Source organism: Giraffa tippelskirchi, chromosome 4 (genome assembly GCF_054371585.1).
Source record: "Giraffa tippelskirchi isolate mGirTip1 chromosome 4, T2T-mGirTip1v1.2.pri, whole genome shotgun sequence".
Classification (NCBI taxonomy): Eukaryota; Metazoa; Chordata; class Mammalia; order Artiodactyla; family Giraffidae; genus Giraffa; species Giraffa tippelskirchi.
Genome location: NC_137278.1, coordinates 177,820,697 through 177,836,370, shown reverse-complemented (window position 1 = coordinate 177,836,370; position 15,674 = coordinate 177,820,697). Strand labels below are relative to the sequence as shown.

The following is a 15,674-nucleotide window of genomic DNA, read 5'->3' as shown; positions in this document are numbered from 1 at the left end:
CGCCGGACTCGGACTTGCCCGTGACACACAAGAGACTGTTTTTCCTTCAAAGGGGGGCTTGGATAGGTTAGTTTCGTTTCTGACCTGGGGGATTGGGAAATGCGCCAAGAAAAGTTTAAAACACCACCCGCAAGGATCTTCCTCGTACCATGATTCTCCTTCCCTTATAGATAGCAGGAAAGGCAGCATTTTTTTCCTTCAACTCCCACTTCCAGCCCAGCGCCGGGCTCAGAGAGGAATGTGTAAAATTAGTGGGCTCCTCTGAGTGACAGTCCGCGGGCCCAATCAGCGCGAACCGCGGCGCGCCGACACCCCTCCCGCGCGCTCTCTTTGGTTCATTCCCGCGGGGAGGGCGGTGGGAGGGCGCGAGGGAGGGGAGGTACCTGGGACTGGGAGTGATGTCAGCTCCCAGCTCGGTGCCTCCCCGGATTCCTGACATGGTGTAGGGCCGAGAGGGTGGGGAAGGCGGGAGCGGGGCGAGAGAGGACTCGGGGCAGCCAGCCTGCGGCGGGGCCGGAGTGCCGGCGCTTTGAACTCCGGGCGAAGGTGAAGCACAACTTTTGCAACTCGTGCTGGCGGCTCTCCCCCCAGGTAAGGGCGTTTGGCTCCTCTCGGGGACCGGGGGGTAGTGGCACCGTTGTGTGGTTGCAGCTGCTCCTCCTTTTCCCCGCTCGATTTCCTTTTCCAGCTCATTGCAGTTTCCCAGTGGGAGCGGGCACTTTTTGGTGGGTGGGGTAGGGCTTAACTCCTGGGGCTCCCAACTAGCTTTTAGGTGAAAAATACCTCCAGGACTGGACGTGTGAGATCTTGTCTGTGTCCTTAAACACCGCCCCCTCCCCAGTCTGCTAATAATACTTGATAACCCCAATCAGAGAAGTTGTGTGTGTGTGTGTATGTGTGTGTGTGTGTGTGTGTGTGTAGGGGGGGTGTTATTTTAAAATGTCACAAAAAGTTTATGAAATATCGACTCAAAAATTATGCTGAGAGAGAACAAAAGTTTTTGTGTTTTATTGGCTCCCCTGTGGTCTATTACATGTTGGTTTAAATGAAAGTCTGTCATTGTTATTCATATTTTTTTATATCATAATATAAGAAATGCTTTTCTATAGTTCTGTCAGAACGTGAGAAATTCACCTGGAGTGTATTAATTATGAGCTTGTGGGAAAACCGGTCTCTTGGGGGCATGCTTCAACGCCGGTCGGTTCTTTTTCTCTCACATCTTAACGGAGGATCCCTTTGGTTGCCAACGCTGTGATCTGGAAAGGTTAGAAAGGCTGTTGAGAACCTTCATATCTGTTTTCTGTGGCTGTTTGAGAGAAGGATGAGGGCTGGTAGTTGTTTTCATGGATCCTTTTTGGAGAAGGGAGTTTTAACAGGGAAATGTGGCCGAAGGCGTGGCAAACAAACTCTTAATTATAGGAACATGAATTTTTCAACATGTGGGGCCAAAACAAATCCTTCCTTTCAATAAGAATTGCAGGGAGCAATAGAAGAAGAACTTGATCTTGTGTCCCAGTTCAGTATGTAGGGAAAGGAACTGCCTGTTGGGAGCAAAAGCATATTTAGATAAGTAGAAGTACAGAATTATGTTTTTTTGTTTATTTCCGGTTTCAAACCCTTTAGTTCTTTCTTGCTTGGTGATTTTGTGTGCCCAGGTCACTAACTGGGTATGATTGACTTTCTGGGGAAAAAATTGACCCCATACACTGATTGAGAACCCTCACTTACCAGTGCTGAAGGCTCTTTCTTTTGGGGAAGCAAAGAAAGTATTTAGGCTGGGACTCCTGAGTCAAGTTTCCCTTTTCTTTCACCAGAGTGCCTCAGCAGTGAGGATCCTTCTGTTGCCAGGTCGGGAGGAAACGGGCGTGGACTTCTTTGTGAGTCAAAAGCTGCATCCCAGGTGCCTGTACGTCAGGGCATTTCCGGGAGAGGAGGAAAGAAAGAAGCCACAATATTGCATCTAATAAACCCAGGTCGGGAAGTGTGGAGACCCGGGACTTTGTTGATGGGGTTCTCCGTCTTTCTAGCCAGATACCAGTTAGGTTGCAGGGCAAAAAAGAGGTGTTTTGTTTTGCTGTTGTTTTATAAAATACCTAAGGGCTTCCCTGGTGGTTCAGTGGTAAAGAATCCACCTGCAATGCAGGAACCACCAGAGACATGGGTTCAATCCCTGGGTGGGGAAGATCCCCTTGAGGAGGAAATGGCAAACCGATCCAGTATTCTTACCTGGGAAGTCCCATGGACAGAGGAGCCTGGCAGGTTACAGTCCAAAGGGTCGAAAAAGAGTTGGACACGACTGAAGTGATTGAGCACACACTCATGCATGCATTCATAAGACACCTGGATCTGTATTGTTCTTAAAATTTTTAATTAGCACAGGATGGATTAATAGTAGATTTTTTGCAAAGACGAGGTGTGCTTCACTGAAAAAGCCTATATATTTTATTTTTGGTCTGTGTTTTGGACTGAGAAACAGAAATTGCCTAATGTCACTGAAATAATGGTGACTGAGTCTTTGCTATTTATGTTCTGTGAAAGTGAAAAATTTGTTCAGTCCAGTCTGACCCTTTGCGACCCCATGGACTATAGCCTGCCAGACTCCTCTGTCCATGGGATTCTCCAGGCAAGAATACTGGAATGGGTAGCCATTCCATTCTCCAGGGGATCTTCCTGACCCAGGGATCAAACCCAGGTCTCCTGCATTACAGACAGGCTCTTTACCATCTGAGCAGAAGTACATAAAACACACTGTATTTTCCAATGCACTTTTTCAGCAGGCAAGTCCAGGAGGTGAGGTGGAGTTCCTGTGGGCTGATGAGAGCTCTCTGAAGCCTTGACTGATGGAGTATTCAGACTGCTGTTTGTAATACCCAAAGAAAGCTTTAAAAACCAGTCAAGTGGTATCTTTAGGATGTTATCTCGTTTGCCAAATTCAGATTTATAATTCTTTCTAAGAAATGAGTCCTTGCTTAAGGACTTGAATATAATAAAGCTTTAAATTGCATTCGCAGTTTGAGTAGCAACCTTTAAGTTTACATACTTATTTTTAACCAACATTTCTCTTTTTCCATCTGTATGTAGGAGGAAGATGTGGTATACTAAAACACAGTATGTTCAAAGGACAAAACTTGAAAGATGTGTGAGTTATTGAGAAAGGTAGGATCAGGTTTTGGTTAAATTCTTTGACCAGCAACTATCATAGTTACAATAGCTCCTTTAAAAAATGGGATAATCTGGCCTTTGTGGACAGATGTTGACTTGAAATTTAGGGCACACTATTGTGTGCCCTAGTCATCTTTTGGAAACAAGTTCAGGGAGAGAGAGTTCATTAACTGTTTAGGTAGTCTTTTTGTCACTCACTGTGCTTGCAGGAGATAAATCAGAACAAGGACATTCCCACCCACCCCCACCAGTTACTGACAAGATGACTTCTTTTTAAAACCTTTCATATTCATGAACTATTTGTACTTTTGCAGTTAATTTAGATTATGTTGGTGATTTGTCACATTAAAAGTAACTTTTTGAGGTTCTCGTCTCCCATTTTTAAAAATACCTATATCCTCAAAAGCACATCTTTTCAAAGTGTTAACTAAAAGACCTCATTCATCACTCTTGTCTTTTCAGAGATATTATTATGTGTTTCTGATCTGCTTTGAATTACCTTTTCAAAACAATGAATGAATGTATTAATATCCATTCACATTTGGGTCTGTGTCTTGATTCTTTACTAAAGAAATGTTCCTTCAAGGTGCACGCATAAGCAAGAGATAGTATTAGGTTGGCCAAAAAGTTTGAGTTTTTCTGTAACATGGAAAAAACCTAAACAAACTGTTTGGCCAACCCAATACATAATTATGACTTTTTTTTTATTCCCAAAGATTTCCTTAGAAAGTCATATTAGTTTTGAAAGTAAGAAAAAAAATCCCAGTTGAGCATCTGATTGTGAAATCTTTCAGGAAACCATGATTTTATTGTTGTTTTTTAACCATGGTGGAACAGATGGGTTTAAGTATGAGACCCAAAGCTGTTAAGGTTACTGACACTGGGTGTTGTTTTAGGACAAAGGAAACAAAGTGTCTGTCCTCTGGCCAGCATTTCCCTTCAACTAAAGGTTGATAATTTCACAATTAAATCAGTCATCAAACTGCCCCCATGTTGACACTATCCAATAACTGCTCTGGGCTTACGTAGTTCCTTGAATCTGTAGTGTATTAAGTCATCAGTTTCTCAAATTCATCGCCGTACATGTCAGAATGATTTTCCTAGCCAAAAGCCTACAACTTTGGTCACATATATCACCACCATAAAGACCAATGCTTCATTAAATGGAGCTAATGGATTAAAAAAACAAAGCTGAACTAACCCACCCTAGAAAATACAAAGACTCTTCTATTTCTTTTACACTCTTTATTTAAACAGTAATTATTGATGCCAGTTTGGCATTGGTTGATGTTTCATAAAGCCAAGTGGTGAGAGTCTCTTTTACATCAATACTCTGCCCCATGTTTAAGGATCTAAGATACCAAACAACTGGATTTTAGATGAAAAAGTGGCCCTTCCAGGAGTTTTAAGTTTACACACTCATTGGGCGACTTTTGAAGAAGAGGAGAGTTTGAGTGAAACCTCTACCGCTTCTCCTTGGAGAGCTTCTATTTCTGAAATGTGGGTTTGGACTCTGAGGGATCCAGGTGGGTGTGTTGTCTTAGTTTGTGACTGAACTTTGGTTGCGTGTCTCCCTGGAACTTGGTGTGACTCACAGTTTGACTGGCCCACATTCACATCCTTGTTTTTGTTGGCAAACGTAATGAGCTCAGGATAGAACGATCAGGTGGTGGTTTCCGTGTGGTGGTGCACCTAAAAATGCCCATGACTGAAGGAATTGTGCGAACTCAGATTGCACTGAATATCAGTCATTCTGGTGAAGACTCGTTTCACTGATATGGACCATGAAGGAAGAAGATCAAATACTATAACTTTGGGGGCTGGCTATAGATTTTATGGACATCCTTTGAACTCCAGAGTAAGGCGAGGTCTTTTCACCTCTCCTTTAACTTAGAGAAATTAAGCATTTGACAGAAAACAAATGCAAGTTTGAGAGCCGATATGCTGATTCCTAGTGTTGCGTGTGGGGTAGCAAAGGAAAACTTAGTTTTACCTGATGAGAGAGAGACTAAAGATGCTGTTTTCAGTGACAAGTCCATTCATAAGTAAGTGGCCAAATTCTTTAGGCACACAAGGTAGTTCTTGGGAAGAAGTAGGTAGGCCCATTGGGAACTCTTTTACCATTTCTTTTGCATGCATGTTACTCTGAACCGTATTATTGAATATAGTTTCATGTCATCTTTATTTCCTGTGAGCATAGGATATAGCTCACAGAAGTCCTTTTGCTGGCTTTCTGTCACCCTTCTCCCCATATATATCTTTTCACAAATATAATCTTCTCATCACAGAATTGTATGAGGTTTTTATGAGAAAAGTTTGAACTTTGAAAGAAAATGTAAACAGGCTAAAGCTCTATGGCCTGCTTTCTAAATACAGTAGCTTGAGAGTGTGGCTGTGACTGCATGAATAATATCCCTGGAACCATTATCTTTTTGTAAAGGTAATGCTTCTCATAACAACACATGGTCGAGGATTTTATTTTGCTTGAACTGAAATTTGAACACACTCTTCCTTTTCTTATGAATGATGGAAGAGTCAGAGGAGCCTGTAAGTTCTGGTCTAAAGTAACTGGACAGCGAGTGAGTGGGAGGAAGGGAAATAGTGATGACTCACAGGAAACACTGATTGAACCTGTGAGTCGGCCAGGAAAGTTTGTGTGAAGTCACCTGGGTCTCGGTGTTTTTCCTCTGGATCAGCTGCTTGGATGCGTCTGTAAAACTTTCACATTCTTCCGACCTCCACCCCCATCAGTGGGTGACTTTGCACAACCAAGAGGGCTTTTAAACATAGACTTATAGAGTTCTTTTATCGCTTTCTTCTCAAGGTACCTTGATTCTCTAGGATGACTTGCACTCTACATTACCCTGCGGAGCAGACACAGCTAGGTGCGCAATCGTTTCCATCCTTCCCACTTTTTACTGGTGGTCAGTTAAAACACACACACACCAAAACTTGATTTCCCAGAATCCCTTGCAGCTGGGCAGTGTCTAAGTGACATCGTCCTGGCCAATAAGATGCAGGTAGCTGGGAGGGGCTCTCCCACAAACTCTCTTGCCTGTTAGGCTATTGCTCTTTGTGCTTCTCATTCTTTCTTCCAGGATAATGGATGCTGTTTTCTAACCACAGAAGCCGTCTTGTGACCAAATTCAAGAAGCTTGAGGGGTAAGTGGGCTGGGAAGCTGATGGCCTTCTGGGACGCTGTACCAGACTTGGTCTGCCCACCTCTTGATTTATTTTGAGAAAAATAAATCTCCATTTGATTCAACCACAGAAGTTGGGTCTCTTACTTGAAGCCAGATGGGATCCTGACTGAGTTTAAATTTTAAAGAAGTCATAGTTCTTTTCTCTCAGAATTAAAAGGCACCATCCTGGATGATAAAAAAAAAAAAGAGTCGATCTTTGGAACTTTGCATACCCTCAATTTGAATCTTGCCTTTGCTATTCATTACAGACTAATCTTGACAAGAAATTTAACGGTTTTGGGTCTCTGTTTTCCTATCTGTAAATGGTGGTACTGGTGTTTGTCTTATGGAATTTTTGTCAGTATTAGAAAATGTTAATAGAAATAATAATGACACGTTTGGTACATAGATTTTTAATAAATGATGGCAGCTATTACTAAAGAATACCACAGTGAGGAGCCTGAAGAAGGGGAGTTAAGTAATTTAACTTTTAGTAGGTTCTCAGTAAACAGATTGAACAACTGAGTGGTGGGTTAGCTTTATGGCTGCAGCCACTTGCCTCCATCTACTTACCATTCATTCCAAGGCCCATCTGTTTATCTTCAGCCCCATCTGCCTGCACTGGAATCCTTGGAACTCTTCTGTTCTCCCAACTTTGGTTGAAAAAGCAAAAGATGTTCTTATGACAGTTTTATTTCCTATAAGCAAAGAGATGAAGCAGATGTGCTCCAGAGTCAGACAAATGTAAATTAGACTCTTCTGTCCTTAACTATGTGATTTTGTCTTCTGTGAAATGGGAATAATTGGGTGGGTTATGAGAATTACATACGATAATATATGTGAAGCATTAACAGTGGTTTTCCTGGCATACAGTGAACACTGGATTAGTGACAGATATTGTTACTATTTTGTTAAACAGTTCTTGGCCTTGGTACAAGGTCCTCTTGGAGATATAAGGGCAAATAAACATGGTCTTTACCCTTAAGGATATTCATATAGAGAAGATAGGGGAAGAAATGGAATGATCTTCCTTACACATAACCATAATGAAAAACAGATTTAGAAAGCTACTTAGCTATTAGAAAGTGTGGGGAAATATACGAATTTAAAACAACTGTTTATGATATGGATTTTAGGGAAAAAAGTCACCAAGCATGCATATAAAAGTTATATTTGTCAGTGCAGGAAAAAGTTGCTAAATGAAGTGATCTTGGGGAGATAGGATGAAGATGATGGGGAAGATGAGGGGCCTTTAATTTTTTTATGTCTGTTTTACAGCCTCATGCGTTACTCTTGAAATAAAAAGAGTATTAAAGTTTAAAGAATCAGTTTGTGGGGCTTCTTGGAGGTAAGTGGTAGAAGATGATGCTATGAAATAGTAAAGGATTGGGTTTAGAGGGGTCCTACTTGAGAAGGTAGGATTTGAATGGGATGAGTAGGAATGTTGAAGAGACATTGAGAGGACACAAACATCCTTGGGTTTGGAACAAAATGTAAAATTAGTTTTAGAGAAAGATAGGAAGATCAGTATTGTTAATAGAGGTAAGATATTCTAAAGCCAGATCTTAGAGGGATTTAAAAAGAGTGACAAGACTATGCTTTAAAATGAGGTTGTTTTTTTTTTTTTTTGGTAAGGTAGAGAGGGATCTAAGAACTATTATTATTTTCTAAAAATGACTCTTGAAATAATATGTTGAATGTTAGGAGGGTTATATGTGGCGAACAGAGTGAGGACAGATAGAACAACTTTATAGAACAACTTTAATCAAGAAAGGCACACAGCAAAAGTTGAATTTAAATAGGAAATATGATGAATTAAGATTTAAGCATCTGAAAAAGATGATTTAAACATCTAGAGTTTGCAATTCATCGTGACCCATGATAACTTACCTTCATTTTCTCATTGTCTAAATGGGTTAAATCATAGAACCTGTCTCATTAGGTTTTTAGGAGAATAACAGCAGTAATAATAATAGCTAATGCTTACTTGGTGTGTACTAAGCACTGTTCTAAGTGTCTGATATATTTCAACTTAGATTTAATCCCTACATCATCCCTAAGAAAAGGTACTGTTTTTATTCTTACAGATGAGAAATCTGAGGCACAGAGAGGCTAAGTGAATTTCCCAAGGTCACACAGATTGTGTGTTGGACAGGGATTTAAATGCAGGTAGATACAGTCTCCAGGGTCAGTAACCTCAACCAGTTCATATTACTGCCTCTGGCTTAGTTCTGTACTTGACATGTTAAAAGCTGTTAAGAATTGTTAGTTATTCATGCTATTCACATCATGATGTTAAGCACAAATTTAGACATTTAGGTTTGGAGTGTAGGCAAAACCCTCGAGTGATAGACCATCTCTGTAGGGTTGCTACCTAAAGAGCAAGAGTAGGTGAACTTGGTGAAGAAGAGGATGTAGAATAAAAAGAGAAGCAAGTACACAACCCACAGGGAACTCTTGACATGTAGACATGGTCAGGCCAAAGAAAAGAAGTTATTCAAGGTGATAGAGCAAGAATAACCAGGGAGGTTGGAAGGGAAGAGGTTGCTGGTGGCAAGGGAATGAAGCACGCCCAACACAGGTGGACCATCCCCATCGTCCAGTGCTGCAGGCCTCTGACAGGACAAGTCTGAGAAATGGCCCCCAGTCCAGCTGCCAGGTCATCTGTGGGCTAGGAGAGCAGTTTCAGCACAGTAGCCATGGAATCCAGAGTACAGAAGATTGAGGAAGACATGGGAGGTGATGAACCCGAGACTGTCCTGTTAGCCCAGCCTTTCAAGGAATTGAACAGGGAAAGACACGCTCTGACAGTGTAGGTTTGATGATGGTCCAGGCAGAGAGGGTAATATGAAAGCAGCAAACAAAAAGGGGGAAGGAAAGGGATAGATTGAAATTAGGTGGAGAATGCGGGTTAGCTTTGAAACCTGTAAGAATGCTTCTTCAGATAGAATGAAAGAAAGGTTGTGGGAAATTGAGGAAAGAAATGTGATTGGAAGAAATAAGAGCTGAGTGAGTTCACCCCAGGCGGTCTGCCTTTTTTTTTTTTTTTCCAGTCTAATAGGAGGCAGTGAGAGGAAATTCATAGACAAGTAACTCAGGCTCCCCAGAGCTCTTGGGATTATTGAGACAGAGGAAACATTTGAAAGAATGACAGGAGTCTCTCATCTAAACAATGCAAGCTGACACATTTGCCAGGATGTATCTCCAGGCAGGAAGTTAATTTATTGAAGTGGAAAGTAGTGGTACAAAAAAAAAGAAGAGGGGAATGAAATGAGACAACGGGATACCTGAATGTATGTGAAGGAGGAATTTTTAGACACCAGACTGAATGGTTTGCAGAACAACTTCCCAGGGGAATCCGAGAGCTCTGAGTGACGGGAAAGCAGCCTGGGTCTGGGACCACAGGCTGGGTTTGGTTAACACTGAACCACAGAGCACCAGGGAGTACTCTGAAAGAGGGAGGTGTCCAGCAGAGAGACCTCCGCATCATTACATGCTGCGGTTTAACTGGCTCTGTGCATCTTCGATAGGGGGAGATAGGGGAGATGCCCAGCCCGCCCATCCTGGGACCCTTTTCCAGAGTGTTGACCTTAGAGATGACATAGGGAAGATGAGGATGCCAATGTTGATTGCCTTTAGAACGTAACTAAAGTCTAAACCAAACACAAGAGGTCATGGGAGGAACTCAGAAAGATCCTTGGCTGAAAGACATTGGGTTGCAGTGTTTCAGCAGATTTGTTGTTGCAGTGACGTGAGTGGTATGAGAAAAGGACCGAAGCAATCTAATAATTAAGAGTGTGGGACTAAAACTCAGCACCACTCCCATCAGCCCATAGGTGGGTCCTTTGGGGCTTGCTTTGACTGATGTCAGTATAAATGTATCCAAGTGTGGGCAGCATATTTAGATGGGCATAATGTTCTTGAGTTCAGTGATTCTCAGTGGGGCCAGCTACATACTTTGTGGGGCCCAGTGTATGATGAAAATGTGTGACACTCTTGTTCAAAAAGCAGGAAAAAGTGCTGTAAAAGGTACTAACAGGAAAAGCTTTTCTTTTTCTTCCATAGTCTCTCTTTACTTGTCATGGTGTTTATTTGCTCTTTAATGTTATTCTGAGTGAAGTGAAAATAAAAATCATCAGCGTGAATTTTATTGTTTATCTTTCTATTATGCAATGCCAGTGTGAAATGCAAATATAAGAGCATTTAACAAATATGCAGAATTACTGAAATCATGTTTCATAGTGTTTCATGGTTTGTAAATGCATTTGTATATTCTTTTTATCAGGACAGAAGAAACCCTGCACAAAACTGGCTACCATTATTTCACATCTCAATTTGCACAGTCGGTTAGTCTTGGCTTATGGAAGAAAAGACTGAAAGGAAAAAGAACCATGGAGTAGCTCTGTCTTTCCTTCTTCTGTGCTGTCATTGTCAGCTCAAGTGGTTGGTTAATACAGGGGAGTGACAGGAGTAAGAGAGGATATGAAAGGAGTGTTTGGTTGTTTGTGTTTCTTAGAAACACGCTGCCTTGTTTCTGCATGTACAGCGGATTCTGGATGGAAAGGAAAGCGTGGCCTCTTGTGGCTGTCAGCACCCACCCACCTGCTCACTCAGTTGTTTGTAGCACATTTACCTTGAACTCGCTTTGAGTCCTGCTGAACTCGATGCACCGTGAGCCTGCCAAAGTTCTGTGCTTGTGGGGCATTGCAAACACTGTGTATGAATAGGGCGGCAAGGAATGGTGGCCGGTGGCCACTCTTATTAAAACAGATCTCCTCTGCTCACATGCACGCTCCATTGTGCCATCTGACCTTGTTTATAGAACACAAGTTCAAAGTTTAAATTATAAGGAATTCCAACCTCATTTATGAAAAAAAATTCAAAGTTTAAATTATTAGGAATCTTGATGACAGCAGAGTGTTAAGCCAGATATGGGGTCTTTCTGAGCCAGGGGTTCTATATGTGACTAGAGATTACATGGTTGTGAAGATTGCCCTGGTTCTGGGAAGTTAAAGAACTCACTTTTAAGCTCGAGCTACCCTCTGATCTTGAAGTCTCAGCTTCATTATCAAAGTTTACAATGGGTCAGGTTTGTGTGGAGTGTCCTAGAGACCCTTCTCCTGGCCATCAGCCCTGTCATTTTTGCCTTTCACGTGTTTTCTGAATAACTTTTCCTTCTACCAATGCCTTGGTTTACATCCTCATCATCTCTGATACAGACCATTCAGTTAGTCTCTTGCCTATATTCTGCACCTTGTGGCTAGAAAGATCTTCCAAATAAACCTTTGGTACAAGGCCTGCCTGGTTCTTTCTCTGACCTCCTGTAGGCTCAGCCTTAAAGCAGAATTCTCAGACTCATGGGTCTGGGATGGAGACTGCCTGCAGACAGGTATGGTTTGAACTACACAGGATTTTAAGAAATTTGCGCCAGTACTTAATTTTTTTTGGTGACTTCCCCAGTGGAACGGAGAAGGCGATGGCAACCCGCTCCAGTACTCTTGCCTGGAAAATCCCATGGACAGAGGAGCCTGGTAGGCTACAGTCCATGAGGTTGAGAAGAGTCGGACACAACTGAGCGACTTCACTTTCACTTTTCACTTTCATGCATTGGAGAAGGAAATGGCAACCCACTCCAGTATTCTTGCCTGGAGAAACCCATGGACAGAGGAGCTGGTGGGCTACAGTCCATAGGGTCACAAAGAGTTAGACACAACTGAAGTGACTTAGCACTAAGTGGACCCTGAGTTCAAGTTTATGAAGGTTCCTCCCAGCCCGGTGATTTTGAGAAGCCATAATTCTTCCAATGCTTGTGCCTATCTGTTACTATGTGTTTGGTTATCTAGTTGTTTTTTGAACTTGTGCTTTGTGATAGGAACTTTGCTTATGTCATCTCAATTATGAGGGTGGCACTAGCATTATTTTCCTCTTACTGATGAGGAAACAAAGAGTTGCCTGCAAAACTGGTGCTCCAGATGGCTGATCTCTAGTTATATCTTATTTCTTCAAATAGATTATATACTTGTTGCAGGCCATGACTCTGCCATTGTTGCCAGGCCCTGCTACCCAATTAGGAATCAGTAAATGTTTTAGTGATGAGAGTAATGGTTGTTTTGGCCAGTGTGCATTGAGGCCTAGACAAGCCTCCATGGGGATGCAGAGGAGACTTGAGTAGTATCTTTTACTTTAAGATAGACCTCCTACTGTGCACAAAGACAGGATAGGGTTCTGATCTTGGGCTGTGGATTTAGATGGACCTATGGCTGTGTCTCAGTTTCTTCATTTGTAAAATAGGGTCAATAGTAGTATTTTGTAGCAGTGGTTTTAAACTGGGGTGATTTGGGCCCATAGGAGTCATTTGGCAATGTCAGAAAACATTTCTTGTGTTACAGCTGGGGCTGGAGGCAAGATTGGCTTTTAGTAAGTCAAATCCAGAGATGATGCAATGCCCAGGTGCTTCTCCCCACCATCAGTAAGAAAGAAATACCCGGCCCCACATGTCAGTAGGGCCAAGGATGAGAGACCCTTCCTAGCAGGTTCCTGAAGATGAAACAAGATAATGAATGCGATGAGTTTGGCATAGTTAACTGTTACTCTAAGAAAACCATCTCAAAGACTGAGAAACCAGCCTTTGGGAGTGGGGGAGCAAACCCTAAAAAGCTTCACTTCAGAACATCTGTGATTCTTGCCTTATGCTAAGGATTTCACGCTTTCCTGTTTAGAAGTGACAGACTCACTGGAGATTGTGTGTGTTACACTGTGTACTAACATGAGCTGGCATGGGTTTATCAAAGCTATAAAAACAATTATTAATTTTTAGGGTGTTCCTGGTAAACTTCCTGCTTGCTTAACTAGAGATAATTTTGGTGTGTGAGTTTAAATCCTCTGATGGAAAATGTTTTGATTAGTGAATTTCCGAACTATGTTTTGATAAGTGGGACATGAAAAGGTTTTGTTTTCATATCAAGAAGTCTATTGTTTTCATAACCCTAAGTTTAAAACGAAGCCGCTTTCTCCCTGTTTACTGCCTTACCTGCTTGCTGCACAGTTTTGGCATTTGTAGGAGTGGCTTGAAGAACTGTTGGATTTCTATCTATTGTTTTTTTTTTTTTAATTTGAAGTTGAGACTTATTTAATATTTTTATAGTTATAAGAAATATGTACCTTCTAGAAGATTTGAATAATATGGAAAAGAACCTAAAGAAGACACAATTAAAAAAAAATAGTCCTCAGTATTATGCCACACAAAAATACAACTACTGATGCTGCGTTTCTTTCCTTTTTTTCCATTCATATATATTTTTTCATATTTGAAGTATTCTGAATGTGTATTTTTATGTCCTGTTTTTACTTACATTGTTTTATTTGTTTATTTAATTTTATTTAAAAAATTTTTTCCATTGTACTGCTCAGCTTATGGGTCCTTAGTTCCTCGACCAGGGAATGAACCCCAAGTCCATGGCAGTGAAAGCACTGAGTCCTAATCACGGGACCGCCAAGGAATTCCTCTTAATGTTGTTTATTTGCATGTCCCCACATGACTACAGTATCTCTAAATATTATTTCTAAGGACTGTAATATCTTCCATCTCTGGGTGTTTCATGGTTTATTTAGCCCTATCACAGCACACACAGCCTGTTCTCAGTGTTTGCTGAGCATCTTTCGGCAGTCAGCATTTTCTGCATTTTAGATCCTTCCCATCCTTAAAAGAGATGACAAAAAGCAGAATCAAAGGGTGTGGGTCACCGTGCATGGATGTCTTGGTCCATGTTGATATCAGTTACCAAAAAATAGCAGAGTGATATTCTCATTTTAATAACGTTTGTTAACTTTCTAGGAGAAAAGATATTTTCTTTTTCGTTTATTTGATATTTATGAGGTCAACCGTGTATATGACTGTTGGCTGTATTTCCTGTTTAACTGTTCATATACTTTCCCCATTTTATCTATTGGGAATTAGTATTATTCTCATTTGTCATGAACTCTATGTATTTCACTTATTAACCCTTTCTCATAGTTATTGCAAATATTTTCACCTAGTTTTTTTTCCTAGTTTTTCTGATAAAATTTTTTGTTTTTAGTGATGTAAAAGTTTAAAAATTTTGTGTAGTCAAATCTATTGATTATTGTTTTCTGCCTGGGGTCTTCAACCCTACTTCACCTCTACTCAGATGAACCCTTTCTGCTCTGAAAGTCACCGTGCTGAGTCATCAGTGTTTAAAATTCTATCCCAAAGTAGATTGCTATCAAGTTTCCTAATGAGGATAAAAGTGCTGAATCTAATATGGACACCCACTATGTACTATGGAAAAAACCCTTTACACCAGCATGTGTGTGCATGTGTCTGTGAGAGAGAGGTGGGTGGAGAGGGAGAGAATAAGGAAAATTGATGAGAAAGGATGAGGCTCTTGTTAGGCCCCTGCTCATTTGGTTTTGTTTTAAATTTCCTTTCCCTCAGGATGGGAGTGATCTTGTTGCAGGCAGGGGGGCTCCTAGAGGTTCCCAAATGGCTGAGTGCCAGGGACCAGCATCTGGCTGAGCAAACGGTTTTTGTACCTGGGCACAGAGTTGGCCCACAACAATTTGTTTATTTAGTCCAGGAGAAGGTAGACTGAGCAGAGACGGGCCCCTCCACACCTCACCATCACGTTCGACTCTCTCCAGGCTGTGTGCCACTTGGCCTCGTGGAAGTGGCTCCCTGCCCTGAGGATTGACTCATGGGAGGCACAGCCCTGCTCACCTGTGGGTCACCAGCTGTATTAGCTGAAGCCTGAAGAGGGAGGTAGTGATAACAACCAGTGCTCACTTGGTTGGTCTTTCTGCAAAGCCCTTTTACTCGGGCTTTTTAAGGTGCTTCTCACCTCAACTTTATGAGGTTAAACACTATTTTCATCTCCATTAACTTGGAGGAAACCACCACTCAGTGGAAGCATAATTAAAATCTGGAGCTTCTGACTGCAGAGCTGATCCTCTGCTTATGAAACAATTCCTTCGTTGTAATTTCTGGGTGTAATTTCTTGGCGATGCCATTGTGCAGAGGGTAGCAGCAACTGTTTTAGATCTTCGAGTCAGGCATATCTTGGATGGAATGCCAAGAGAGTCATGTCAATAGCACTGTGACTTCGTTTTCTCATCTCTAAAATGGAAACAACAGTGTCTGCCTTGTAGGAATGTTAGATTAAATGGAGATAGTACATGCAAGCCACCCAGCACAGCACCTGGCCCTTTTATTGTGGGAGCTCAGATGTAATGATTGTTTCCTAGTCTCAAAGCTGAAAATGCTATCTTTTTTTGTTTAAAAATTTCAGAATAGCTGGTAAATCTGCTCAGACT

At 41.5% G+C, this 15,674-nt stretch overlaps 1 protein-coding gene across 45 annotated transcripts in view; it reads left to right on the top strand.

Annotated features, from left to right (window-relative positions):
• Positions 1-426: 426 nt before the first annotated feature.
• The window catches only part of PPFIBP1 (PPFIB scaffold protein 1), a 197,336-nt gene continuing 182,088 nt past the window's right edge, over positions 427-15,674 (top strand). For 25 of the 45 annotated variants that reach the window (XM_081591863.1, XM_081591847.1, XM_081591853.1 and 22 more), the window contains exon 1: positions 427-591. The gene's annotated coding sequence lies outside the window, so the exon portion shown is untranslated. Of the gene's footprint in view, positions 592-1,814; positions 1,974-3,081; positions 3,157-6,260; positions 6,325-15,674 lie in introns of all 45 variants that reach the window. The other 20 variants (XM_081591864.1, XM_081591848.1, XM_081591854.1 and 17 more) reach the window with 4 other exon arrangements.